The sequence below is a fragment of the Pseudorasbora parva genome, chromosome 7, assembly GCF_024679245.1.
Source record: "Pseudorasbora parva isolate DD20220531a chromosome 7, ASM2467924v1, whole genome shotgun sequence".
In the NCBI taxonomy this organism is placed as follows: Eukaryota; Metazoa; Chordata; class Actinopteri; order Cypriniformes; family Gobionidae; genus Pseudorasbora; species Pseudorasbora parva.
Window position 1 is genome coordinate 12,235,438 of NC_090178.1, and position 27,830 is coordinate 12,263,267.

The following is a 27,830-nucleotide window of genomic DNA, read 5'->3' on the forward strand; positions in this document are numbered from 1 at the left end:
CCCTCACACCCATGATGGCAAACAGAGATGGTAGTTTGGTTTACAACAAGCATCCACAGTGCCCCTGGTTGTGGCAGTTATGTGTCCCCTGGGTAATTTCACAATATTTTCCTCACAGGGTTATCTGTCATTAAGGTTGCATGGGTAATCTTCGACAAGTTGCTAAATAGACAATGTGATGCAATGTGTACATATCAAGCTTTATGAGGCACATTTATGTCATTCTGGCTCTATCCTAGACTGTAATTTAAATCAAATTAGCGGTCTTGGACTTTGCAGACAGATGAAATGTATTTTTGCACTGCCGCCCACAAAATGACGACCTATAAAAAGGGAAAAGGTAAAAATGGATCTGCTTATGAAAATATTTGCACAGGGATTTCAAATGGCAGACCAAACAGACACTTCATAAAAACAACTCAAAACAAATCAACAATACAGCTATTCCTTAATTTATTGGGTGTGATAGACATTTACATTTGGCAGATGTTTTTTTCCACAATGATGGTGGCGCAAGACTTGGATTTCTTGAAGTCCAAATCTTTAAATTACTAGGATAATGGTGTTAAGTGAAGTTTCTAACAGCTGTTTCATTTTGTAAGATCAATTAAAAAAAATTGCAAGGGATTGCAATTGCAAACATTGCAAGAGAGACGATGACATTTGGTGACGAGAGATTTATCATGGATTCACTGCATTTACGGCCAGCAAAGCAACGCGGTAAAATTTGAATGGTATTTTTGTTTTCAAATATTAATTGCAGATTGAATATTCGAATATTCATGCACACCCTTAATTTGCATGCATCAGGGAGCTTGCATTTACATACATATCTGCACATGTATTGCATAAAAGTACATTTATAAAGCAACTTATAAAGCACACAGACAGGTGCACATACCCAGCAAACACAAAACGTTTTTACAACGTTCCACAACGTTGTATTCTGGTTGCAATTAGGTAATGTTGTAGTACAACGTTTTAAAGACGTTTTAAAAACGTTTTTTAAAATAGAAAAACAATGTAACCAAAATAAAACGTTTTAAAAACGTTGTGAAAATACCAACCTGGGACGTTTTCTTTAAGTAGTCAAAAAAACGTAAATATCACGTTTGTTTACTACGAAAACAAAACTAGACCAAACTACAACTTTTTGGAGACGTTTTATTCAGGTGTTAAAATAACGTTATCTGCACGTTGGAAAAAAAAACGTTTTAAAAACGTTGTGAAAATACCAACCTGGGACGTTTTCTTTAAGTAGTCAAAAAAACGTAAATATCACGTTTGTCTACTACGAAAACTAAACTAGACCAAACTACAACCTTTGGTAGACGTTTTATCCAGGTGTTAAAATAACGTGATCTGAACGTTGGAATAAAACGTTTTAAAAACGTCATGGTAGTACCAAAATACAACCATATGCCAAACCTCCAACGGTAGGCTACGTTCTGTTTGTGAAAAATATACACAGAATATAAACAGAACGTGACAGTAACATTTTAACATCAACGATTCAGTGACTGATCGGGTAACAGATGAGGCTGATGCAGAGCTGAGCATTCTATATCAATGTTGTGAATATACTTTAAGGTGCTCATTTAACTGATAGAATAGCTATATTAGAGTATTATATTATATTATATTATATTATATTATATTATATTATATTATATTATATTATATTATATTATACAAGCTTTCATTCTCATTCCATTTAAAGTTTTACGTAGGCATAGGCTGCAGTTTCCACTTAAACGGTGGCCTACTTAACTATCGGGATATTATACTTCAGTATAAAAATATGTATTCATGTAAACGCAACACTGCACAAATTACACATGACGTGTTTAACGTGCGTGCGTGTTGAACATTCGAGTCGCTTTTAAACAAACTGGAGCGGATGGAATTACCATGGAAACGGGGCAGCTCGTCTGACAACAAGCAGCAAAGCTCCGTCTGTCACTGTTGTTTTCACTAATTTCAGGTAAGTTTAGTCCCTAATATTACACATATAATACATACAACTGTTCTTGACACTTTCTAACACGCTTCTGTTGAATATTTACTGTAAAGAAATGGTTTAGTGTCTTCGGAAAAAGTCCGTTAGCGTCTTAACCGTTAGGCTAATTGAGAGGTAACGTTAACGTAAGGCTAACTATAGCCCTGAGCTCTTATTTATGAAAGTTGGGCTTTTAATTCCATATTATGTGTAGATAAGAGGTTTTGTTAATGTTTTGCTGGCTATTTGTCAATGGTTGAATGAAAGGAACGTTAATTTAAGTATTTAACCAAACAGTTTGCACTTTACGTGACTCGGTGACGTCACTCACATGCGCTATTTCAAACATGTTTGATCTTTCATAGTAAACAAGTATTGACCACGTATATAACCATGCATCTGTAAAACCTAAACGTAAATTCTGGTATCTTACGATATTATATATTGTATATATCCTGTATATTAATCTTTTTTTTTTTTTTTTGCTGCATTTTCACCTATGCACTAGTTTATTTATTTCTAATAAACCTACCTGAGTGACATTGTATAGTTTACCACTTATTGTTGGCTCTGTGACAAATTGTTTATGTTCCTAGATTGTGATGGCTGTCCAGCACTATGAACCATCTGACTTGTAAGTAAAACATACATACAACCATACATACATTCCTGTGTGTATATGTTGATCATTCTAGCAAATTAAATGGTTAAATGTTCATTAATTAACTCTGAGATCAACTTTGCAGATGCAGTTCATGTGTGCGTATAGGGAGACAGTAGATACTGAAATCATCATGGGTGTCTGGCGTGCTTCGGTTTAAGTAGTAGTAGTTATTTACATACTATAGACATGGCAGAACAAAGACTTCAGATTTCAGTTCCAGTCTTTTTGAGCTTTAATATTCAGACACTAGTCTGTATCAATATCTGATTCATTGTAGAGCCCTTATTTTGATTTATACATAAAGAATATTTCCAAATTCTGTAACGTTCTGCTTAATACAGTAAATTCCATTTGTGACTGGATTCTGTGATTTCATCCATGTTTGGCTCTACGTGGTATTTGCAGTATTAAAGAGAGGTAGTTTTGAGAGTGAATTATTGTTGTGTTATAAATTTGTTACCATTAGTATAAGAAGGTTAAGACTAAAAGACTAAATTTCAGTCCGGCAGAATTTTCTGCACACTTCACCACCGAGGCCAGATGAGCATTGTGAATGTATGAACCTCACATTATATTTATAACAATCCTTGTTGATTTTTGAATTGTATTTCAGGGCAGTTTGTGAAGACGGATAAACAAGAGATGTTGTGAAAACCAGGACAGAAGTCGGTTCCAGATCCACCTTCCAGACCAGACTTCTCTCTCACATGGATTGCTGTCTAATGGTGTATTATATGTTCTCTGCAGAATTAGGTGCATGCAGATATTACTCAGGAACACGACTAAACTTTATTTGCTATAATACATCTATTTAGTGTACCAATGTGAAACAGACTAAAACACTTGACTGTTTCTCAAAATCAGGTATGCCAATATTATAAAATATTATTTATTGAACAATAATAGAGACAGTGTATTTAGGCCACGCCCACACCGGGGAGGAAACATTCCAACGCTCTCCATTGAGTTTGTGTTGCGTGAAGCGGTCACCTCGTCTTTTTTTACTTATAACAAAAACGGCAATGTCTAAAAGCTCATATGTGACAAGGTGTGCAGCACACAAGGTAAAAAACACATAACTCAGTTTTTATAAGCTGTCGACCCCAAAAAACAAGCGTTTAAGGACAAAAGTGGATACAGGCAATGAGACGTGAAGCTTCAGCAAGAAGAATGGGTCAATTTTGGGATCCTGACACTCCATATGCCTACGTGTGCAGTAAACCTTTTGTTAAATATCCAAATGTCAGTTTTATATATTATATATTATATTTCCTGTCGCTGATTACTTTCCCCTCCAGTGTGTGTAGTTCTCAGTGTAATATAGCATGACGCGCTCTGTCTCAAGTGCCTGTATCCACTTTAGTCTTTAAACACTCGTTGTTTTTTTGGGGTCAACAGCTTATAAAAACTTCTGGGTTTTGTTCCTGGGGTTTTTAGCTTGTTTAATGTACACCAGGTACAATAGAAAAAATAGATTGCAGTAAAATAACATATGCAATAACATAATCTGTAATTAGTTAAAATGAGAATTTACATTTTATAGATTAATCTCTTTTGTTATAACATCTGTGCACTGAATTTTTATGGATTTTTCTCTACATTTTTTTGTTCATGTTCTTATTTAAATTCCCAGTCATTGCATAATTTGCATGTGCTGTACTTTATTTGTACCATTTTGTTTTATTGGCATACCGGTATTTTTATTTATCTGTTTAGAATTTTTTTCTTATTATTAATGAGAGCTTTAATTGTAGTCTTCTACAATTATCTCAAGGATTTCAATTTACATTATCTCTACTAAAAATGAAAAAGCTGTTATCATGTAACTTTTCTGTTGTTGTTCCAAACTTGTATGACTTTGTTAGACATTCGAGTTAATGTTTCTTATTCACCATTCACTTTCTTTTGTTCAAAAAAGTGAATAGTGTATAAGGAACATTATGCTTAATATCTCCTGACTTAAGGTTAACATTAACACCTCCCTTTGTGTTTAACAAAGGAAAGTCATACAGATTTAGATTGGAATCATGCAAGGATGAGTAAATGACAGATTTTTCTTTTTTTGTTTACTTACCTCTATCATATTGCTTTTTATATTGTGTGAATAAATACAATGACTGACAAATGTTGTGTGTAGTATAAATTATTAGTAATACATATGTTTATGTAGTTTAATAAAATGGGAAACAAACAGATGTAAGGCCTACAGGTAAGGTGAAATGTAAAAAGCGTTATTAATAAGCTGAATATTAAGATTGACAGAAATATTATAACGTGTGATTAGCCTTGACAAATTATACAGAGATCTAAAAAGACCACAATATATTTTTCTTACTGTAGTTATAATATTGTTTTTATATTAAAGATAACAGTAAAAACAAAAAAAAAACATTTTGACAGCATGTGTGAAGTGAAGAACCAGTTTGAATGTGGTACGTTTCTACAACGTTGGAAGGAGATGGACGTGGTAGGTGACAAAAACGTTATAAACACATTTTTGCAATGTTGGAAGGAGAGGATATGGTAAGGTGATAAAAAACGTAATAAATATGTTTCTGCAACGTTGTAAGTAGACGCGGTAACGTGATAAAGACGTTTCTGCAACGTTACAAGGAGACGTGGCAACGTGATAAAGACGTTATAAGAACGTTTCTGTAACGTTGTGAAAAAACGTATTTATAACGTGAAAAAAACCCGACATCTGTCGTATTAAATACGTCGGATAAAAACGTTATCGCGACCTTTTCACAACATGAAAAAAACGTTTTTACAACGTTGCTGTGTTTGCTGGGTATATACCTCCCACTCCCTTGGCCTAATGTGAATGCGATCCTGATGGACTACTGCATGCAAGTCCTTTTTGTTTTATGATCGATCAATAAGGCTGCTCTTTGGCGCGGATATGTGATCTGATTATGTCTGTACAGAGTAATCCTGATTCTGTGTACAGTCTGCATTCCATTAAAGTGCAAATATCCCTCGCAATTCTCTTTACCCAACATCACTAAGCCACGCTACATGGAAAAGCAGCCAAAAATCCCTCAACTTCATGGGCTCGATTCCAAATTTACAACACACAGACTGTTCCAACTCAGGTGGCACATTGCAATACTGCAGCTTGAAGCTCTCAGCAGAAGCATGAGTAGGAGTGAAGCTCTCCGGTGTTATGTGTTGTGTAATACAGCACTTGTGCATCCTCCCCTATCATTTACATTACATTTATGCCTTTGGCAGACACTTCAGTGCATTCAAGATACATTTTATCTGCATGCATGTCCCCTGGGATTGGAACACATGACCCTGCCATTGCTATGCTCTACCAGTTTAGCTACAGGAACTATCAACATCTGTAGATTACAGTTCTAGGTTTTGGTTGTGTTGTCATTGGAAGGGACATGAAAAGGCTCTCTCTCACTGAACAAAAGAAAGAAGGAGAGATATTTAAACGTAAGAGGACTACAAAGAACACAATGTGTAGAAAACAACAGTAAAAAGAACAGGGACGTCTGTGAAAGTAAAGGGGCAAAATGAGACTCATTCTGATAGAAACTTCCAGCTGTCATGGCAACAATCCGAATCTCACGTTACTTAGTGGAAGAAAAATTAAAGAGAGCAACAAAGGGGGGAGAGAGAGAGAGAGAGAGAGAGAGAGAGAGAGAGAGAGAGAGAGAGAGAGAGAGAGAGAGAGAGAGAGAGAGAGAGAGAGAAATGAGCATGACATGTCATGGGAAGAGGACACAAGCGATAAAAATAGAGGGAGGATGTCACACTTTTAGAAGCCGCCCACTCATTTCAAAGCCGACAAGTTTCGCTTGTCATTGCGTGGGTGACAAGTCTCGAAGCACAGGGAAACCACAACACACACTCTTCTACAAAGCAACAACCTGAACTTGCTGAGACATGGCCAACAAGACCAGGAAGTGGTCAGTGAGGCAGGAAGTGACATTGATGAAAGAGAGGGCATTAAGAACAAAAATGTTTTTATTTGCACTAGATTATAAATAAGGGGATCCGAAAACTGTCTGCGTCAACCCACAGCTTTTATTTTGATTGTGAGCTACACTGGTCGCTACATATTTTACACATTAGCTCCTTTCAAATAAGTAAAAAAAAAAAACATCTCTTATCAACCTAACCATGATCCCAGAGCAAATGTGTCACTGTAAACCTGGCACAAGAACAGAGCTGCAAAACAAACAGGCAAGCTCACTTTTTTGACAGCAACACACACGTTCATGACAAACAGATTATAACACCATCATTTGCATGGACTGCCTCCTGTGTATCAAGACCACTAAGCTGAGTCCATGGCACAAAACTATTCAGTGTAAAGCTGCAATTAACAAAAAGGGCAGGTCAATGGAACCTGAATGTGACTGATCCCAAACCCGTTGCTGGAACAATATCCTTGTTGGTCCTGGAGCAACATATCACAATGTCCAAAATATGTGCAAAAATTATAGCTTTAGGAGTACCTCAAGGGCACTAATATGCACTTCGATACAGTTAAAGTACAGCCCCAGTGATAAGCTAAATGTACAGATTTTTCTGTGCCTTTGACAGAGCACCGTCAAATCAACTTTTATGGATGGAGTTAGGCTAGGTTTAGGGATGGTGCTCAACTTACAGCTGAGGTTAGTGGTTGAACAACATTCTTATCTGGTTATCTATGAGCACAGCTGAAACAAAAGGCGTTTCTCAATGTCAAGGAAGGATCCTCGGAAGCCAGAATTCTAAGGATGCTACGTCATTGACATCCGACGAAGGACTGTTCCAATGTCGAGGATCCTCGGAATTCAACCAAGGACTGAGTCCTTCGTTCGAAAAATATGTCATATACAGCAAAGGATGCATATGAGTAGCCTTCGCGCTCTTCGCGTTCTCAAATCACCCACAATTATGCGCGCAACTTTTCTATCAGACGTTCTCGGAGTCGGACTCGGAGCGTGAACGGGGCAAATATGCTTGTATCGGGGTTTGTAGATGGGAAGGAAGGAGGCTGGAACCGGCAAACATTCAACAACTTTATAATAGTCCCCTCACGGGCGACTGCCCGCACACATAATAAAACATAAACAAACCATAACATAAAGTCCAGGCCTGTCCTCTCTCGTCTTCCATGCTCCTCCAATTATACTCCCGTCAGTGCCGTGAGCCGAGACCGGTGTGGCGATCAGACGGACCCCCACCTCGCTGCTTGCCACAATGCTTTTATTTACGTTACCAAACATTTGTTATAACCGTAGTAAATATAAGTAAAGTTTAACGTTTAAATACCAGTACAAATTACTACTGTATTGATATAAAAAAAATACAAATAACGTTACACATAACGTTATTGATGGCCAACGGACCTTTTCACTGACGCAATGACGTGCACTTGCTAGCCTGTTCCATTTACGTGTTCTCCGAATGCTAAAGAGGAGCCTCGCCTAGCCTCTGAAGGAAGTGACTTGGAAGGATCCGTCCTTCCAAGGAAGTATCCTTGACATTGAGAAACACCTAAAATCTATAGAGCATTGGGTCAATAAGTTATAATTCAAAAGTTCAAAAGTTTAGGGGTCAATATTTTTATTTTATTTTAGAAAATTAATACTTTTATTCAGCAAGGATGCATTGTTTAAACTGATAAAAAGTGACTGTAAAATATAATGTCATTTTCTATTCATCAAAGAAAGTTTAAAAAATGCATCATGATTTTCAACAACAATAATAATAATAATAATAATAAATGTTTGTTAAAAAGCCCCTATATGGTTTTGGTTTGAACCCAGTAGATAAGGCATTTGCATAATGCCCGCTTATGTTGTACATTGTCCGCCCAAAAGCAACTTGTCCCGCCTTCAAACCAAACACATACTTGGAGTACAATGTGGGATTCGCAAAACACTTGCTCTGGAAAGATGGGTCAGCACCAAGTTTATTTGGACCAGCTGCTCCTCAGAATCACAACCTGTAAGTATATTAATAATTATTGATGTATATATTTTCTACCGGGTGTTCAAAATACGTAGTTTTGTGTTTTACAATGTATAAGCTAACGGCTAATTGACGTCTTGCATCAGTCATTCACGTTAGTGCTAACGCATGCATTGTTATTGATACAATTCCTGAATGTGTACCGGAATAAATTAGAAATATACACATTGGTTTGTTGATTGACATACACTTCTTAATGCTGATGTGAGGAATTACAGTTGCATCGTCTCATAATGTACCTCAAAATGAGTAGTGATTTTTTATTGGGTTTGGGTTGAATAACTAACTATTGGATTTCTAATCATTGGACTTTCACTTGGATTGATATGGTAAAATTGACATCATTATTACTGTCTTATTAGTATTTTAAAATATATTTTAGAAAAGAAAACAGTTCATTTAAATTGTAAATATATACATTGTATAGCCTATTTTCACCTTTTGCATTGTTATACAGTAGCATTAAAGCCATCAATAATAAAAAAAAAAAAATCCTCTTTATTTTACCCTATTCTGTGAAGATTCTCTGGTTATGTTTCTAGATTTCGGACAAAAGAGTAAATCTGGAGCACTATCAAAGATTACTAGAGCTGTTTGTGTGTTTTTCTGACAATCAGACTGCATTGCCAGAATGAGTATAAAGAAAATGAACAAATTCCTGGACAAATTCTTCCTCTCCTAATACATACATTAGACGGGTCTCCTACAGCTTGCTGCAGTCATCCAATAGTTGTCCTTCTAGAAGTGCAAGTCACTCTCAGATTTAATACACTAATGCATGCATTTTGGTTTGCCTGCACAGCTGTTTGCCCAGCATATTCCCTGTAAGGCTCTCATTCCTAGAGGGCCATCTCTGCATTCGTGTTTATCAAACACACAGAAACAAAACTTGCAAGACGGCAGATATCATCTCATCACGCTCATCAGACGTCCACAGTTGTGCAACATCTGCTGTCCATCTCTCATCTCTCGTTGAGCGCTGAGCTAAAGACACTGTAAATCATGCATGGCAATAATATTAAGGACAGTTCAGCCAGTCTCACATTAAATTACAGCTGTCAGCCATCAGTGCAGCTCCAGTGTAAAATTGCTGCAGTTTATTCCCGAATGACAGATAAACTCCACATTTCACACCCAACAAATGACTGCTTGAAAGAAAAAGGAAGAGCCATAGACATAAACAAGTTAAATGGAGGAAAAACTCTCATCTGCCCATTGGTAACGCTTAATTAGCTTTCAATAAGGGCACCATGGTTTGGAGTTTGTTTGTAGTTTTTCTTATACAAACGATCTGAACAAAATGAGGCTTAATTCACAGATAGCTGACATTCAGAGAAACATTAAGCCGGGGTGGTTTACTTTACGTTCTGTGGTTTATGTTCCTGGATGCGAGCCGTCCCTAGGACTCTCCCCTGACACCAGGCATCTATTTCTATCCTCTCTCGTTCAGGTCTCCTGGCTCACTATTACAGCCTGCAGAGAAACAGGGGTTCGACTGTGCCCGATCTCCACTGCAGCCCTCCGCGGGGAGCGTACGGCTGGTGTACGAACACACACATGCAGACAAATATCATTTAAAAAAGTATTTCTCAAGTAGGGGTCTGAAAAACACCCCAGGGGTTACTGGCAAGCAAATTCAGCACCAGAATCTTATAATCTTATACTTTTGTAGAGAAAACATGATGAACAGACCATTTAAAACTACTCCTGTAGGCAACTCAATCAATCATGATGGTAAAAGTGAGCTAATGTTTCATTATTCGTAGTAACTCTAGATCATTATTCTAAAAGAGGTGACAGCGGTTTTCAGCAACAAAGCAACCGAAAGTCATTCATTTTCAATCAGATTAAAAGATTTGAGGCGTTACTTATACACTTACATGATATTGCCAAAAGTATTGGGACACCCCTCCAAATCATTGAATTCAGCTGTTCCAAAAATGTCAATGGCCACTGGTGTATAAAATCAAGCACTTAGGCATGCAGACTGCTTCTACAAATATTTGTGAAAGAAAGGGTCACCTTGGAAATTCAGAATTCCAATAAACACACTGGTCATCCTTGAGATATTTCTGCAACTTGATTGGTGTCCACTTGTGGTAAATTCAGTTGACCCCAGGATTTGGAAAGGCACACAACTGTCTTTATAAGGTCCCACAGTTAACAGTGCATGTCAGAGCACAAACCAAGCCATGAAGGCCAAGGAACTGTCAGTAGACCTCCGAGACAGGAGTCTATCGAGGCACAGATCTGGGGAAGAAAAAATTCTGAAAAAACAGAACAATTTCTGAGAAATACTAATCCGTAAATGGAAGGAGTCTGGAACCACCAGGACTCTTAGAGCTAGCCTCCTGGGGAAAACAAATTATCGATCAGGGAGAAGGGCCTTAGACAGGGAAATGATGACCATGATGGTCACTCTGACAGAGTGGCAGCGCATCTCTGTGGATAGGAAAATCTTTTAGAAGAACAACCATCTCTGCAGCACTCCACCAATCAGGCCTTTATGGTAAAGTGGCCAGACGGTACATGACAGCCTGCCCGGAGTTTGCCAAAAGGCACCTGAAGGACTCTCTGACCACGACAAACTAAATTCTCTGGTCTGATGAAACAAAGATTGAACTCTTTGGCCTGAATGGCAAGTGTCATGTCTGGAGAAAACCAGGCGCCGCTCATCATCTGGCCAATAAGAAGTGAAGAAGAATCTTTTTTCTCATTTTCCTCCACTTTTTACCAATGTTTTTCTACCACCACAATGCAAAATGTGACGTTGAGTCGTTGACTCCAAATTGGTCAGTTGATAATGAAGAATTAATTGTGGATGCCATTTACACTATCGTTCAAAAGTTAGTGGTCAGTAAACTTGATGCTCATCAAGGCTGAATTTATTTGATCAAAAACAACATTGTTAAATATTACATTTTAAAATATATTTTTTCAATTTTAATAAATATTTAAATTACATTTATTCCTGTTATGGCAAAGATGAATTAAGCAGTCTTTAGTGTAACCTTCTCCTCCATAAATGTAAAATATAAATGTCTCCTCCAAACATTCTAATATGCTGCTTTTGTGCTCAATAAACATTTATTATTATCAATGTTAAAAACTGTGCTGCTTAATATTTGTATATGAAATAGAAAATGTTTGCAATAATGTCTTTACTGTCATTTTGGATTAATTGCTAAATAAAAGTATTAATTAAAACAAAAAAGTTTCATGCTAGTATAGTGTACATGACCTTTGTCATAATCTAATGCTTAGATTAAAGAAATAGCTTTAAAAACACTAATTTAGTAGAACCTTAAAATACTTATGTGTCTCATCTATTTGTTAAATAAATAGACAAGACAAATAATGTGTGACTTGAATTTTCTTTATTGGTGCATCCCAAGTAACTTTATTTAAAATGTGCAGAGACTACCATTAGAAGTGCAGGCAGTGGATCTCACTTTATCCGCCGTGTGATGTTGCCAGAAACAGCGGTCGAGTATGAACAGCTACTAACAACCAACAATAGCGACTTATCACCTCCAGCAAGGTGTGAACACACATCTACAGAAATCTACTGGGACCAAAGCACAGTTAACTGTTGTATAGCGCCTGGCAACAAACACAAATAGGGTAGCTTAAAAAAAATGGGGTGACTAAAGGCCACATCGGACATGAGAATTAAAAAGAAACTGGTGTGATGTAATATGGCCGTATTAACCATCTGTGGCATGAGTGAAAGATTGTACTCAATTACAAACCTAACTGGCCCAGTTTTCCACCATCAACAAGGCAGAAGTATGTCAGAGGAACGAGCTGGGCTCGCCGGTGGTCTGGAATCAGGTCAGAAAGAACTCCTGGGATGTGGTCATACACACATAACACGTATCTACCTTATGAGAGAGTGTATTTGTAGTCAGATTGGAAGGATGAGTGGTTAGGGATCCCTTTCATGGGCTGAAGCAGAAACCCAGATCTACTGTACAATGCATTTCAATTAACTGCTGACAGGGCAACTTTAGCCTACATCTCCATACTATGCCACATGTGTCATTGAGAAGCTGAGGCTGGGTTAGCTAGAATAATTGAGGCAGGGGTCACATGACTCTCGTCAGGGGGATTGGTACCACACTCCGGCAGCTGTCATCAACTCATAAAAATCTGTTGAGGGGAAATCCGACCTCGCTTCCACCGTGGCCCGTTGCTCCCAGCAGCTCTCAAACAAAACCCTTAGGATCTCATCTTCCCTCTCACTTTGGCTTGGAGCTCATGAGGAGGGGGCTCATATAAGTGTCTCTGGTTGATGGCCCAGAGCTTCTGTTGTATATTGATTTTGTTCTGTCTCATTGTGAGTCGATGCGTCAACCAATACCAAAACAAGCGGGAAAAGGAGATAACTTCTTAAACAACGGGAACAAACGGGCACTCAATCTCCTGAAGATCTACCTTCATGCAGTTTAAGCTTAACTAGCTGGTTCAGTTTCTGTTGGTTAAAGTTCTACATCTACAGGGTTCACATGAAAAAAAGTTGGAACCAAATGTAGCATGCAGGTCAAAATCAAAATGCCTACACACCGACTATAGAGGGTATGTATGTGACGTCACCGTTGAGTGACTGTGGTTACGTCCACTGAGTGGCAAAAAAGACTGAACAGGACTATTGGTTTTTAGCGTTATTGCCGTGAAAACCACACAAAACACATCTAAAATTTAGTAAAGAGCTTTGAGATTGGGTGTGTTTACATGCACGGTCTTAAGCCGATGATGCCTAATAAACCAGTCAGGTAAACGTGGTTACCCGTTTTCTTTTATCAGAGTATGGTCATAAACGGTGTAAGCATAAACCGGTCGGGACAGCTAGTTTTTTGCCTCTTACCCCGATTTCGCGCTGCATGTAAACGCATTAACCTGCTTTATGTCGGCTTATTAAAGTGCGCATGTGTGATAGGTGACTAAAATGAAACAGAGCAGATTTAAATGCATCCAGATTCCAGACAGGGGGATAACATGAGCCATAAATTTCCTGCTAACACGTTGCACACTTTATTTAAGATCACAACTAATGTAACATTTGGAATACTCGAAGTCATATACGCACATTATTATGTTTGATGTCACTACAAGGAAATAATCCGGTTTATTAATAAAGTAATGTAAACGGTTTACTTGCGTTGTCTGTTTACTGGTTTGCATGTGAACGGGGAAAACTGGTTATTTCAATAAAGCTGCTATTTGTGAATTATCAGCTTACTGGTGTGCATGTAAACACACTCACTGACTGTATAAATATATTTGACAAGAAATCTGGGGGGCATATTACAGAAAGATCTATCTTATCTGTTTGGTAACCATGGCAATTTCAGTTAGGACCTCATTTAAGACAAAACTATTACAGAATGACATTTCCTAAATGCGTAATCTTATCTTAACTATGGATAGGAAACGGGAATTACAGGAGCATCCCAACTCGACAAAAAATCCTAAAAGCTGTCTTAGCTTTAGGACAACCCCACTGGTGTCATAACTTCAAACCTTTTTGAAATCCAATGGTAAAAATCAGTTACAAAAGCCTTTTTCAAAAATGGCATTACATGTATTAATTATACAAGACGAATAGCAGTGACATTTGATGGTGGAGGCCAACGAGCCATTCTTTAAGTGACTAACACCTTACGTTTCTTTTTTTTTTGTAAAAGGTAATGAAAGTGAGCCTTTCAAAAAAACAAAAAAAAAATCAACATTCACCACATTCTGCTGAGATATATACACACATATACATGCCAATATTGCGTAATTATGTCCTCTTTTTTAAAATTTAGATTAACTCTGACGTCATCTAGCACTCACAACCTATTAATATACCAGGGACTGGTTTCGCACAGGGTTTAGATTAATCCAGGATTAGGCCGTAGTTAAATTAGGACATTTAAGTAGCTTTTATAAAGTGTCTTAGAAAGAAAGAAAAAACTCACTGGTTTGCATCTTGAGACAAAACAAGGGCACTGATGTATTTTAAGATATGTCAGTGCAAGTAGATTTCAGTTAAAGGTGAACTATGTAGTATTTTTGCAGTAAAATATCCAAAAACCACTAGGCCGGTGTTATATATTTTGTTCAGTTGAGTACCTACAATATCCCAGAAGTTTCCAACTATTTGTAAATTGTGAGAAAATTGCTATTTTAACTAAGGACAGGGACGTTTCAACATTGCATTTGAGGGAGTCGCCTGTCAATTGCGTCATATCTGCGTTACCCTCGGTTTCGGCTTTTATTTGGCAGGAGCGCTTTACTCTTAGCAGTGTGAACAAGTGAACGCACGGAGTAACGTCATAACATCGTTTTGAACACACTTAAATGTATCTAATATGATAAACAGAGCTACATTACCTCAAAATCATAACCGGAAGAGCGGATCTGTGCAGGCGCCCGGCGAATGTCTCCCGTCCCTTCATAATAAAAGTCCCGGTATTCGCGAGGCGGGTATTTGTTTAACAATCGCTCCAGCAGCTGTGCTCAGGTCCATAACACTCGGTCCTGCTCTGCTTTAGACTACAGTAACGTTAATAACCGCATGCATGAACGTGATTTCTGCCCGAGTCCTATTTTCCACCGGCTGTGATGAGAAGACCACATCTCCCAAGATGCTGTGCTCACACTTTGCGTCATCAAACTACGATTTGTTTTGAATAGGCGCCCTCTAGTGGACGGAAAGCTCCATAGTGCACCTTTAAAACAACTCAAACATCCATTTTAGTCTGGGACTAGGCTTCAGCCTTTTCTATGAAACCAGGGGTAAAATTTGTATTTAAAGGCTGTTAAATGTAATCGTTAATCAAACCTCAACATGAATATCAAATTAAAATGACTGATCTGAGTTTTACATCATTTACTTTAAATTTATTTAGGACAAAAATAGAGTAGAATTTGAATAGGTTATCAGCCAAAATAACACTGAAAATAACGCTGGTTTAAATTGATCATGCGGATTTGCCATGTTGAACAACAGAAAGCTGCTTGGTTTGAAAGTGACTTCTGTGAGAGCTTTGCTTATATTGCTGCACTATTGAGGCAAATGGACCTTTTAACTGAAATTTCACCAAAATCGTGCTAAAAAAGTTACCTTTAACTTGGCTAAACTGATGCAAAACAAAATTAAATGAAACAAAACCTAAAATTTGCATTATACTTTAACTATCCTGCCCACAGTGGACACGCATGAAATGAAGGGCTGTTTATGCAACACAACAGCGTTTTCATATATATATATATATATATATATAGGATATAAAGTATCACTGAGTTACATCAGCACTCACCTTTCGAGTCAGCATAAAAGTGAATTAATTTCAGGCAAAGGTAACCTGCCAAAAACTTTAGTTGTCTATTGCCAAAATTTCATCATTCCTCACCTTTAGGCCAATGACGATGTAATTTAAGAGGTCTGGGTGACATTCAAGAGAAATAGAAATGGCAAACAAGGGTAGCAGCAGTGCCATGTCCTAACAATAAACCATCAAGTGATGAATGGCATCTCTATCATGTTAATCTAAGTGAAATGCCTGTTAACATGACAAGCACACAACTGTCAACAGAGTTGCACATCAAGATGTTTTGATGGATGCTTGGTTTCTATTTTTAAGCCCTTGTGCTGGATAACCCCTATGGTGATGCGTCACACCTAGTTATGAGGAAGATACCTAACAATTCGAGAAGTAGCATCTCCAAATGTAACTTTGAGAGGATGCAGATCTGTATTCAGCAAGGCATACTTATTTTTCATACCGCAGAGACAAGGACAAAGGATAACAGCTGTAGGAGGATGTCAGTGTTACGGCACCCCGGAGAGATCGTTGCAGCCAGCCCAAAATGAGTTTAGTTGCAAAAATGTAATGCATTAGGTGCAACCTTTTTTAGATCCTAAAACAACATTTACATACTGCATGATAAAAAACCTGATGTTTATCATTCAGTCTTTAAGGGTCCTTGGGTTGACGTCTTTGGTCTCATGCTGTCAAACAGATTTAAACCTGTCAAGCACTGATCCACAATAAAGAATCACAATTTAAAACATTGCATTTTCTGTCTCTGACCTACCCGCTGCTTGAAGAGCAGTGATATGTGTGTGTTTGTGTGTGTGTGTGTGTGTGTGTGTGTGTGTGTGTGTGTGTGTGTGTGTCTGGAGGAAGTGTAGATGAGGAAGGGCTCTGAGCCACTGAGCTAACAGCCTGTCTTCATTATACTCTAAATGTGCTGTACAACTACATCCTGCTGTTATGGAGCCAAGAGTGACATAGTCACAGTATTCTGTCTGAAAGCTGACATAATGCTTCATTAATCTTTCCTGATGATCCACAGGCACATCTGAATGATTCTGATGGGGTCTAAATGGTACAAGTGCACAAATATCAATCATTTTAAAGGGATAGTTCACACAAAAAAGACAATAGTGTCATGTTGATCCAAATGGGTATGCATTTCTTTCTTTTTTAGTACTGGAGTAATGGGCAATGACTGGTGGGTAAACTTCCTTCTCCACTTCTCGAGGCCATTTACGCTTGAATGGAATATTGTGTGTGTGTGTGTGTGTGTGTGTGTGTGTGTGTGTGTGTGTGTGTGTGTGTGTGTGTGTGTGTGTTTGATGACAGAAATTTCATATTTTGGTGAACTATATCTTTGAGGATGTATGAACAGTTAGGCGGAGGGGGGATTATGGTGAAGGGATTGTTTTTCAGGGGGTTGGATCAGCCCCTGAGTTACAATTAAAGAAATGCTTAATGCTTAAGCATACCAATACATTTTGGACAATTTCATGGGGATAGCCCATCCCTGTGGGTGTGTGCGTGTGTGTGCGTGTGCGTGTGCGCGTGTGCGTGTGCGTGTGCGTGTGAGCCTGTTTATGTGGTTTATGACGACACAAATTTGTATAACTACATGGGTATTACACTGGTATTACACTATAAATGTGGCTTATGAGGACATATCAAATGTCCTTATAATTCAAATGGCCTTAAATACAAACTAAATGATGTTTTTTTGAGAAAGTAAAAATGCAGAATGTTTCCTGTGATGGGTAGGTTTAGGGGCAGGGGCAGTGTAAGGGGATAGAAAATACGGTTTGTACAGTATAAAAACCATTACGCCTATGGAGAGTCCCTGTAAACCACATAGACCAACGTGTGTGTGTGTGTGTGTGTGTGTGTGTGTGTGTGTGTGTGTGTGTGTGTGTGTGTGTGTGTGTGTGTGTGTGTGTGTGTGTGTGTGTGTGTGTTTCGGAGTGAAATGAAGCTGAGTAATTGATGACAGAAATTTCTCTTTGAGGGTGTGTGAACAAAAAAATAACAACTTGGATTGATGCTTTTATTATTTATATTCCTGGAAAACACCAGAAACAACTTCAAAACTGCTTCAAACTTGCTAATGATTTTGATCTTTTGTATAACCCCTAAAAGCTCAGTCATTTTTAACAACACGATATTTTCTGAGTAAAGTGAGAGAACCAATATAGGGAATCCAAACCACAATATATAATATCCCAGGGCCTCTATCTCTGGATCCCTCCCAATGACCTCAGCAGCTCCAAGCAAGAAATGCGGAGACAAAGAAAAGACATTCTCTCTGCCTCTCTCTGTGTGTCTGTCTCTCTCTGTGTCTGTCTGTCTCTCTGTCTCTCTCTTTGTCTCTGTCTCTCTCTGTGTCTCTGTGTGTCTCTCTCTCTCTGTCTCTCTCTGTGTCTCTGTGTGTCTCTCTCTCTCTGTCTCTCTCTGTGTGTCTGTCTCTCTCTGTGTGTCTGTCTCTCTCTCTGTCTCTGTCTCTCTCTGTGTCTCTGTCTCTCTCTGTGTCTCTGTCTCCCAAACTCTTCCTCTTGTGATTGCCACAGAATGGGAGCTGGCCAAGGCCTTCAACTCCAGCACTGCACTCAGAAATCAATATACAGTGTGTATTGAGCTTGGAGAGCGCACAGAGGAAGCAGAGATCAAAACTGTTTTATCGAGCACACCAAACTTGGGTTCGAGCCAGAATCTTTTTTTATTTCAAGGAACTCATCAAGTTATTTGACTTAAAACCAAACTGCTATATAATGAGACTAGGGAAGAAAAAAGTAATCTGTGAGGTTGAATGAAAGCTAAATGTGAGTGAATTCTTGAATACAATAACAGCTGACCGTCACTCACAGTAAGAATCAATGATGCCACAACACCGCACAGCATCTGGTTGTGAAACTGCGGAGATTTAAAATCCAAAATAAATGGGATAATTTTTCACAGATGAGATATATTGGTTTGTGCTTTTATAGGTAGTAAAATTACAATATTAAACTCAATATGAGTGTTTAAACTATGGTAACTTTATAATGTTGCATTAGCTGATGTCCTTCGTCTTGTTGTATTGTGTTAGTTTAGCAAAATCATCAGCTGAAGTATAATGCAGATATTCATACAGGCATCTATAGCCTATGGTTGCAGAAGCACAGTCAACTTGCTCTCAGGTGATCACGAATCAGCTTTGACCATTCCAATATAGTGGATGGCTCATGTATAGCTGCCCATAGAAACAGCTGCTAACAAGGCATCTATGCATGTATATACACTATATTGCTAAAAGTATTGGGACACCCCTCCAAATCAGTGAATTCAGGTGTTGCATCACTTGTATGGCCACAGGTGTATAAAATCAAGCACCTAGGCATCCAGACGCTTCTAAAAAAAAACATTTGTGAAAGAATGGGTCACTCTCAGGAGCTCAATGAATTCAAGCGTGGTACAGTTATAGGTTGCCACCTGTCCAATAAGTCCATTCATGAAATTTCCTCACTACTAAATATTCTAACAAAAGTGGATTATAAGTGGGTTATGGTATTATAACAAAATGGAAGCAATTGGGAACAATAGCAACTCAGTTATGAAGTGGTAGGCCACATCAATTCACAGAGCGGGGTTTTCTGCAAAGTCAATAGCTATAGACCTCCAAACTTTATGTGGCCTTCAGATTAGCCCAAGAACAGTGCATAGAGAGCTTCATGGAATGGGTTTCCATGGCCGAGCAGCTGCACCCAAGCCTTACATCACCAAGTGCAATGCAAAGCATTGGACGGTTGGATGCAGTGGTGTAAAGCATGCCGCCACTGGACTCTATAGCAGTGGAGATGTGTTCTCTGAAGTGACAAATCATGCTTCTCTGTCTGGTACTTACCTGACTGCATTGTGCGAATGTGTAAAGTTTGGTGGAGGGGGAATTATGGTGAAGGGATTGTTTTTCAGTGGTTTGGATCAGCCCCAGAGTTCCACTGAAAGAAATGCTTAATGCTTCAGCATACCAAGACATTTTGGACAATTTCATGGGAATAGCCCCTTTCAGTTCAAACATGACTGCACACCAGTGCATAAAGACAAAGGATGAACGAGTTTGGTGTGGAGGAACTTGACTGGCCTGCAAAGAGTCCTGACCTAAACTCGATAGAATACCTCTGAGATGAACTAGAGCTTGCGACCCAGGCCTTCTCATCCAACATCAATGCCTGATCACACAATTGTGCTTCTAGAGTTTGTTTTCCCTTCTCAAATTCCCATTTGAGAAAGAAAAGCCTTCCCAGAAGAGTTGAAGCTGTTATAGCTCCAAAGGGTGGGCCAATTCCATATTAAACCCTACGGATTAAGAATGGGATCTCATTAAACAAAGAGACATCCCAAAACTTTTAGAAATATAGTGTATCTATGGGGATGAGGCTCAGAGACACTCCAGCATGGCCACCATATGTAACTTGTAACAAGATTTAAATCAGCTTCCCAAATAATCCAACGTTAAGGAAATGTATCTGTGTTGGTGTTTTGTTGGCAATTTGCATAAAAGTGTATACAATGTAAACAATATAAACGTGTGTGTGTGTGTATGTGAGTGTGTGTGTGTGAGAGAGAGGTGTTGTTTACTTCCTAAATTACATCATCATATAACCTTTATTTTGCCATTAACCTATAATAAACATCTAAATAATTAGCTATATGGAAATCGATAATCTCTGTGAGAGAGGTTTTGTGTAAACGCATAGATAAAAAAATTTGCACATGTAAACATAGACTATGAAGAACCTTTAACATTCATAGAACCTTTTCATTGGACAAAATGTTCTGTATAGTGGAAAAGAGTTATTTTGATCATTAAGATGTTCTTCGCACTTCTTTTAGGAACTGCTCACTGAAAGGTTCTTTGGGGAGCCCAGAATGGTTCTTCTGTGGCATTGCTGTGGAACCTTTAGGAAGAGTGTTGGAATCAGTTAAGTGTAAGATACCACTTTAAACCATTTGAAGCTTTGGAAGAGACCACTTACAGCCAAGTGGCAGCTCAAGAAGTGATCTCTAATGAAAAGGTCACTTCACAAACTCTCCTTTATTGAAAGGGTATGAAAATGATTTGCTAAACCAAGTCTTACTACAGTTAAATGAATAGAGTATCCGTAAAAATAAGGAAAAAGAAAAAAAGAACTCCCACTGAAAACATTGCAACTGATGGCAATGATGATATTTTTTCCTATCCAAAGACAATTGTAAATTACTAGGTTATACATTATTTTTTATGTAATTCATTTGGTGAGATTAAACACTTTTAAACAGACATTTGCATCCTTGCATAAACGCATACCTTTTTGACAACGGAAAGCTAAACAGTATGTGAAGGACGAGGGAACAACAAAAACCAACCTGGGGCAAGAGCTCAAGACCCTCCTCTAAATTATATAATAAAATATTCCACAACACACTTATTGGGAGGGGCTCAAGAGTCTGTGTAGAAAGTGCGGTGCATCTATTGAGTGTGAGACACAGACAGACTGTTGCAGAGCAGGGCTGCATCCTGTCCTCTGGCCCTCATCCAGCTACACATACAGTCACCCTCCCTTACACTCTGGCACACATACAACATATCGTCCTTAATCTTATTTACTGGTAAGCTGACATGTCCATTTTCTGGGTGCTAGCATAGCTGTAAGGGGTTGAGGTGGGGAGGTCTCCTCCAGGCAGACTGAAGGCCTGAGTCAGCTCTAACAGACAGAGGGCCAAGAGCGTGATGGATAGATCCAGTCACACCCAGAACATTAGGAGACAGAGGGGCCCCTGGGTCAGTCACATCTAGTCCACAAACTGTACAGTGCCTCCATTGAGCTGCTTTTGGTCTAAACATCTTTTGTTATGTCACAAAATTACACAAAACTCAATAGTTAAACTAGATAAAAAAAACAAAAAAAACTACCATTACTGTTCAAAATTGCACACGTTTTATATTAAATATAATTATAACAATTGAATAATAATAATACAGTGTTTTATTCTCGTGGACCCTTTTCACTGACTGTGATTCTGTGTTTTCAGTTATTAACATTGTAAATCTATAAAGTTTTTTATATTTCATTTTTGAAAAGTTTAATATACATTTATGACACTATACTTTGTGTTAAATTGCCATGGTATTAAATTACAGACTAGATAACGCTGCTTCATGTTTTTTTCCTTCATCATACAACGGCTCGGGAAGTGACGGCAAATAATTATATCTCAATATTTTTTCCTCTTTTAAAAAACCCTAAAAAAAATCGTATTTTTTTCTTTTGCTATCAGGGCAAAAATTATATTGTTATAGTTTCCATTCACCGCTATTGAAGTTTACCCAACAATGAGGACTTCAGAAATGTGAAAAGGGTCCATAGAATGTATTTTATGAATTATATTTACATTAATTATTTTCCCTTGTTTGTAAAGAAGGTTATGAATTAACTAATTTCTGTATTCAACACAGTGGTCACGTCACATGACAAAAGAACGAGACTCGGACTCGGCTCTCTGAGGCAACCCGTTGTTCTCGAGTCATATTAAAGATTCGTTCAAAATGACATCACTAACACACACACACACACACGCACACACGCACACACACACACACACACACACACACACACACACACACACACACACACACACACACACACACACACACACACACACACACACACACACACACACACACACACACACGTTTATGTTGTTTACATTATATGCACTTACATGCAGATTGCCAACAAACACACAGACACAGAATCATTTACTTAACGCTGGGTTATTTGGGAAACTGAATAAGGTTATCTTTCCCTAACAACCAGAAACACACTTCTTTAGTGACATTGTTGATGTTGTGGTCTAAAAACAAAATGACAGCGCTGCCGACTGCTTCTGTAAACCGAAAGAAACTCATTGAAGGGCGTGCTCTTGCTCTGGTTGATGTGTGCACGCGCTCATCAGGGAGAAGTGCCCAAACAAGGAATTCAACCTTTTATGTTTTCATATTGGGCTTTACACACACACGCACGCACGCACGCACGCACGCACACACACACACACACCTTTCCGGAACCTACTCATAATTCCAACTTGTTTTTTTAAATCTTGGCTATGTTTAGCATAAGAATCCAACTTTTTTAACAGTGAAAAAAAATCAGTTCCTTGAGACTGGCCGTGTCCAAGCCAAAACAGAGTAAAGAGAACATGCATACATGGCTAGAATGAAAATGTAAAAAAAACTCTACAGTGACTAAGCACAGGCGTTCCAGTACAGTCTTCCACAGACTACTGACACAGCCCAGCTGCTCCAAGTTGAGAAAACGGATGGAGCGAAGGAAAATAATGGATGTACACATCCACTCCGCTCCCTCCTGCTGGCGGCTGAGAGGAGCTGTCACAGCCTGGCAGGGTTGAGGAACTTCAGACGAAAGGAATCTGCATGATGTCTTTACAGCACGTAAGCCTGTACATCCCAGTGCATACACACATACAAAGAAAGGCACCATCAAACACACTCTGAGTTGATTGTGCAACACTGCACAATTTCCTGAAATTCAAAAGCATTCAGATAAGCTCAGAATTTAATACTGAACCTACTTTTGATCTCAGTAATAGGTGTTTTTCTGGTGAACAGCACTGCATGCAGCAATACAGCATCCTGTAAGCACCGCTGGGTCAGATGTGAGGTGGGAGAATGAGGCGGATGCAAGCCCATCCATCTTTTTGTGCAGAGGGAATTCCTCACAAAAACACAATGCTATTACAAATGGCCTACTAGGTTGACCATTAGGGCTTGAGAGTATAAATCGCCTTTTATGTTCCTAAAAAGCTACAAAAAGCTGATCTTGAGAGGCTAACACATTGTAATAACTAAAGTGATAACTGAAACAAGCGATGAGCAATAGGACATTTACAATTATAATGGGTTTGTTCAGTGCCAACAGTCATCCAAATGTACTTGCGATGCAAAAAGTATGTAAGACTGTAAGTGCAATCAATAAATGTATTAACAAAATTCAGTAGTTTTGGGTTAATAAAAACAGCAACTGAAATTACCATAAAACTGTATAATATAACTTTGTATAAATAAAATAAATAATCACCAAAAAGTGTGTGTGTGTGTGTGTGTGTGTGTGTGTGTGTGTGTGTGTGTGTGTGTGTGTGTGTGTGTGTGTGTGTGTGTGTGTGTGTGTGTGTGTGTGTGTTTGTGTTTGTGTTTGTGTTGAACAGGCCATCTATTAGAAAAATAAATTGACAAAATTACTTACTAAAACTTAAAATTAAAACTTAAAAGATAAAAAAAATAAATGCTAATTTAAAAATGAAAAAAATGAAAAAATACAACAGTATTAGTTAGGCTGCACAACATTAAAAATATCATTGAAATATTGCAAATGAACTTATTGCAAAATGTATACTGCAGGCTAAATGATTTTAATAGCCTACGTCAAAAAATTGCCAAAAGTCAAAGTTTTAGTTTGATGCAAATAGCAGAGAATGGATTGGGCACACGACTCATTGCGGTACTTACGCTGTCTGACACGCGCCTCTCAGACATTAATTTCCCTTTTGCAGCTTATCGCTGTTGAACGGTCAAATAAACGCGTCGCACAGCTATGTCAAAATGCCTGTCTTGGTGAATATTTATGTAAACACAGTTGGTTATGTCTTAAGTGAACGTAAACAGTTGCGAGAGAAACCGTATGTGGGTCTATATAGGATCTGAGCACTGGGTCTTAAAGTGACAGTATACAGTCACAGCTGCTGTCTGTCAAAAGAAACAGAAACAAAAAATTTTTTCCCGATATATATATATATTTAAAGTCCCCCTGTAGTCAATTATTCTATCCCTTCTAAAACTCATCTTTGACCACCAAAATTACATATTTAAAGGTGCCTTAGAATGATTTAAAACAATATTTTAAATTGTTCTCTGATATCTAAATAGAGGGTATGTGGCTTATTTAAGGTCAAAAATGGTCCCGATACAGTTTTACAGGTCCATTTACAACCCTATAAATTGTCCCTAGGATGTAATGCTCTGTTTTTGACTTATTTCGAAGGGTGGAGAATATTAATGCGGAGCTCTGCTCTGATTGGCTGTTTCACTGCACAGCTCAATGACAGCTAACACATCTATACCATCCGTCATGACAATGATTTTACAATGATAGCTTCTTTACTTTGAATCACGAACTGAAGAGGGTAGCACATAAATATGTTGTTTGTACAGTAACTTAACAGTTTGACAGTAGAGTACTGATTTAAAAGTAGATTTATTTAGCCAAACAAAGTAATGTAGAAGCCACTCAAAATAGTGTCGTGTTTACTACTCACCCACTGCAAAATAATCCTACTTCAGTTTTAACTCGTTTCAACTTAGATGGTGGAGAAGGTGACGTTAGCTACAAGGATTGAGTGAGTGATCTGTAAGCAACTAAACAGTAGTAGTAAATGTAGTTAGCTACTGAGTTGTGTTGATGATGAAATATAGGCTATAATTTAGATTTCAATCCGTCAAAAGGGATCGACATACGTATCTACTGTTGTATTTTATGACAACACTGGCAGGAAATAATATTAACCTTTGTCATTTGACAAACTGTTGTGTGTGCTACTTGGAGTTTCTAATACTAGCCTCTTGCGTTGGATCTAGTCTAGACAACACACAGGATATTATCGTAATGATGTCTTACTAAGAAACTTTTAATTTAATCATAAATGGGTTCGACACTCAAGAAGTGGATAAAATAACTACTTACTGTTTGCAGGAATATGGTTGGAATCGGCCCTTTCTTCAGTTTTAGACGTGGAGCGAATCCTGCTTGATATTGTCCCAGGTTAGAGCAACTGTACGTGTTGAAATGGGCCGAGCAAACGAACAAATTTGAATTCAATTGTTGTGGTATCCGATTGTAAATAAACATCAACCATGACTGTTGACATTGTTTATCTGTAGGAAGGGTATGAAAAGTCCTCACATCCCCTGCACAGCCTGGAACATGACATTTGTGTCCATGATCTGCCGTTTTCGCTATGCTTGCTTATCTGCTGAACTCCCAACGGCTGCGCACTGCGCAGTTCCGCCTGACAATGAACATGCAAATGTTAGGAGTGTACATATTAAAGAGGGGGGGTGAAACACTCAGTTTCAGTCAGTGTCATGTCAATCTTGAGTACCTATAGAGTAGCACTGCATCCTGCATATCTCTGAAAAGTCTTATTTTTTTTATAATTATATAAGAAAGATGCGCTGTTCCGAGTCTTTCCGAAAAAAGCCGAGCGGGTGGGGGCGTATCGTGTGAGCGGATGACGAGTGCGCGCCGCTGTTATTGTGTTGAGTGCGTCGTAAAGCTGTGTCGTCCCTAACAGCGGGAAAAAACTTTATTCAAAATAAAAATATGGCTTTTAATCAGATACAGCCATACATCTATGATCCGGAATCAGACCCAGAGGCTGAAGTTGAACAGGAGCAGCAGCAAAAACGACTAGAGCAGGACGTCTCTATGTGGTACAAGTTATACACTAACTATATAATATGCTTAGCGGCTTGTTATTTACATATTTATACTTGAATTATATCGTCGTATTTTTTGTCTTTGAAGGTGTACATGTGGGAAGTGCAGTTGTGCACAGAGGTGTCAAGTAACGAAGTACAAATACTTCGTTACCTTACTTAAGTAGAAATTTTGGGTATCTATACTTTACTGGAGTAATTATTTTTCTGCCTACTTTTTACTTCTACTCCTTACATTTTCACGCAATTATCTGTACTTTCTACTCCTTACTTTTTAAAAATAGCCTCGTTACTCCTCTTTCATTTAATCTTGTTTAAAAAAAAATGCAGATAAATCGCGTCATCCGGATAGTGTGAATTTGATTGTGGTTGGATGAGAAGTGTAAACATATACCAAACCAACACCCTATTGGTTACTACGCGATCCATCGTGCCTGCACATGACTCAAAGCACAAATCACACACGGTGTTGCCAAATTGGGCGGGTTCCAGCGGACAAGCACGCACTTTCAGTCAATCAGCGATCAGCAGGCAGACGCGCTCATTCATGACAGCCAGGTTTTTAGCGCGATAACTCGTGATAGATGTATATTCAAGTGATCGCTATGCTAAAGTGGCATACATACAGTATATATATACACAACCCGTTTCTACAGTAAGGAGTGGGAGAGTGAACCAACTCTCAAACGTGGAATACACCTGTGACTCGAAGACTCTTTATAAATATAATCATGATTCCTGTCCATCATACACTCAGGACATCTGCAACTAGCAACCCCAACAGCTGCTGAAAGAGGTTTGAATCAGTTATGACTGGGCTAAGTGCATGTTCTATGAACTTCACAAGGGTAGGCCTACTGTAGTTTTGTCAGAGCAAAGCTAAGCGCATTGTTGTTATTTTTTTGTCGGCGGATTATTGTACAGTAATTTATCAATGAATTACGCATTTTGGCAGTGGCATGTGCGTAGATTACGTGGGGGACGGGGGGGGGACGTGTCCCCCTCAATTTTAATAAAATGTATTTTCGTCCCCCGCACTTTTACTGGGTCTCACCGATTCTAGTCGACCCGCTCCGAGCGGGATTCGGATCAGCGTTACCCTGCGCGGCGACAGCCAAATTAACAGGGACGCTAAAGACAGCCTTCTCTAATCTCGGTTGATAGAGCGCTATTTGAGGTCACGGGCAAGTGTATTTACATAGAAACCAATGTGAATACATTAAGATTTAAAATCAGAGACAAAAATTAATCGATGCATGACCCGCTGTCATTTTATTCGCATCTAAATATGAGGAGTTCGCTCTCACAGAAAGTCCAAATTCCAAAAGCGGCTTCGTAGATATGGGGCGCCGTTTGTAA

The 27,830-nt window shown here is 38.5% G+C and overlaps 1 protein-coding gene and 1 long non-coding RNA gene across 2 annotated transcripts in view; one reads left to right on the plus strand and one right to left on the minus strand.

Annotated features, from left to right (window-relative positions):
• Nucleotides 1-27,830, minus strand: part of LOC137082745 (transcription factor HIVEP3) — a 106,581-nt gene that overhangs the window by 40,443 nt on the left and 38,308 nt on the right. The gene's annotated exons all lie outside the window — the stretch shown is intronic.
• LOC137083618 (uncharacterized) lies at nucleotides 1,744-3,402 on the plus strand. The gene is made up of 3 exons (XR_010906553.1): nucleotides 1,744-1,984; nucleotides 2,596-2,633; nucleotides 3,277-3,402. It is a non-coding gene; the product is annotated as an uncharacterized lncRNA (long non-coding RNA).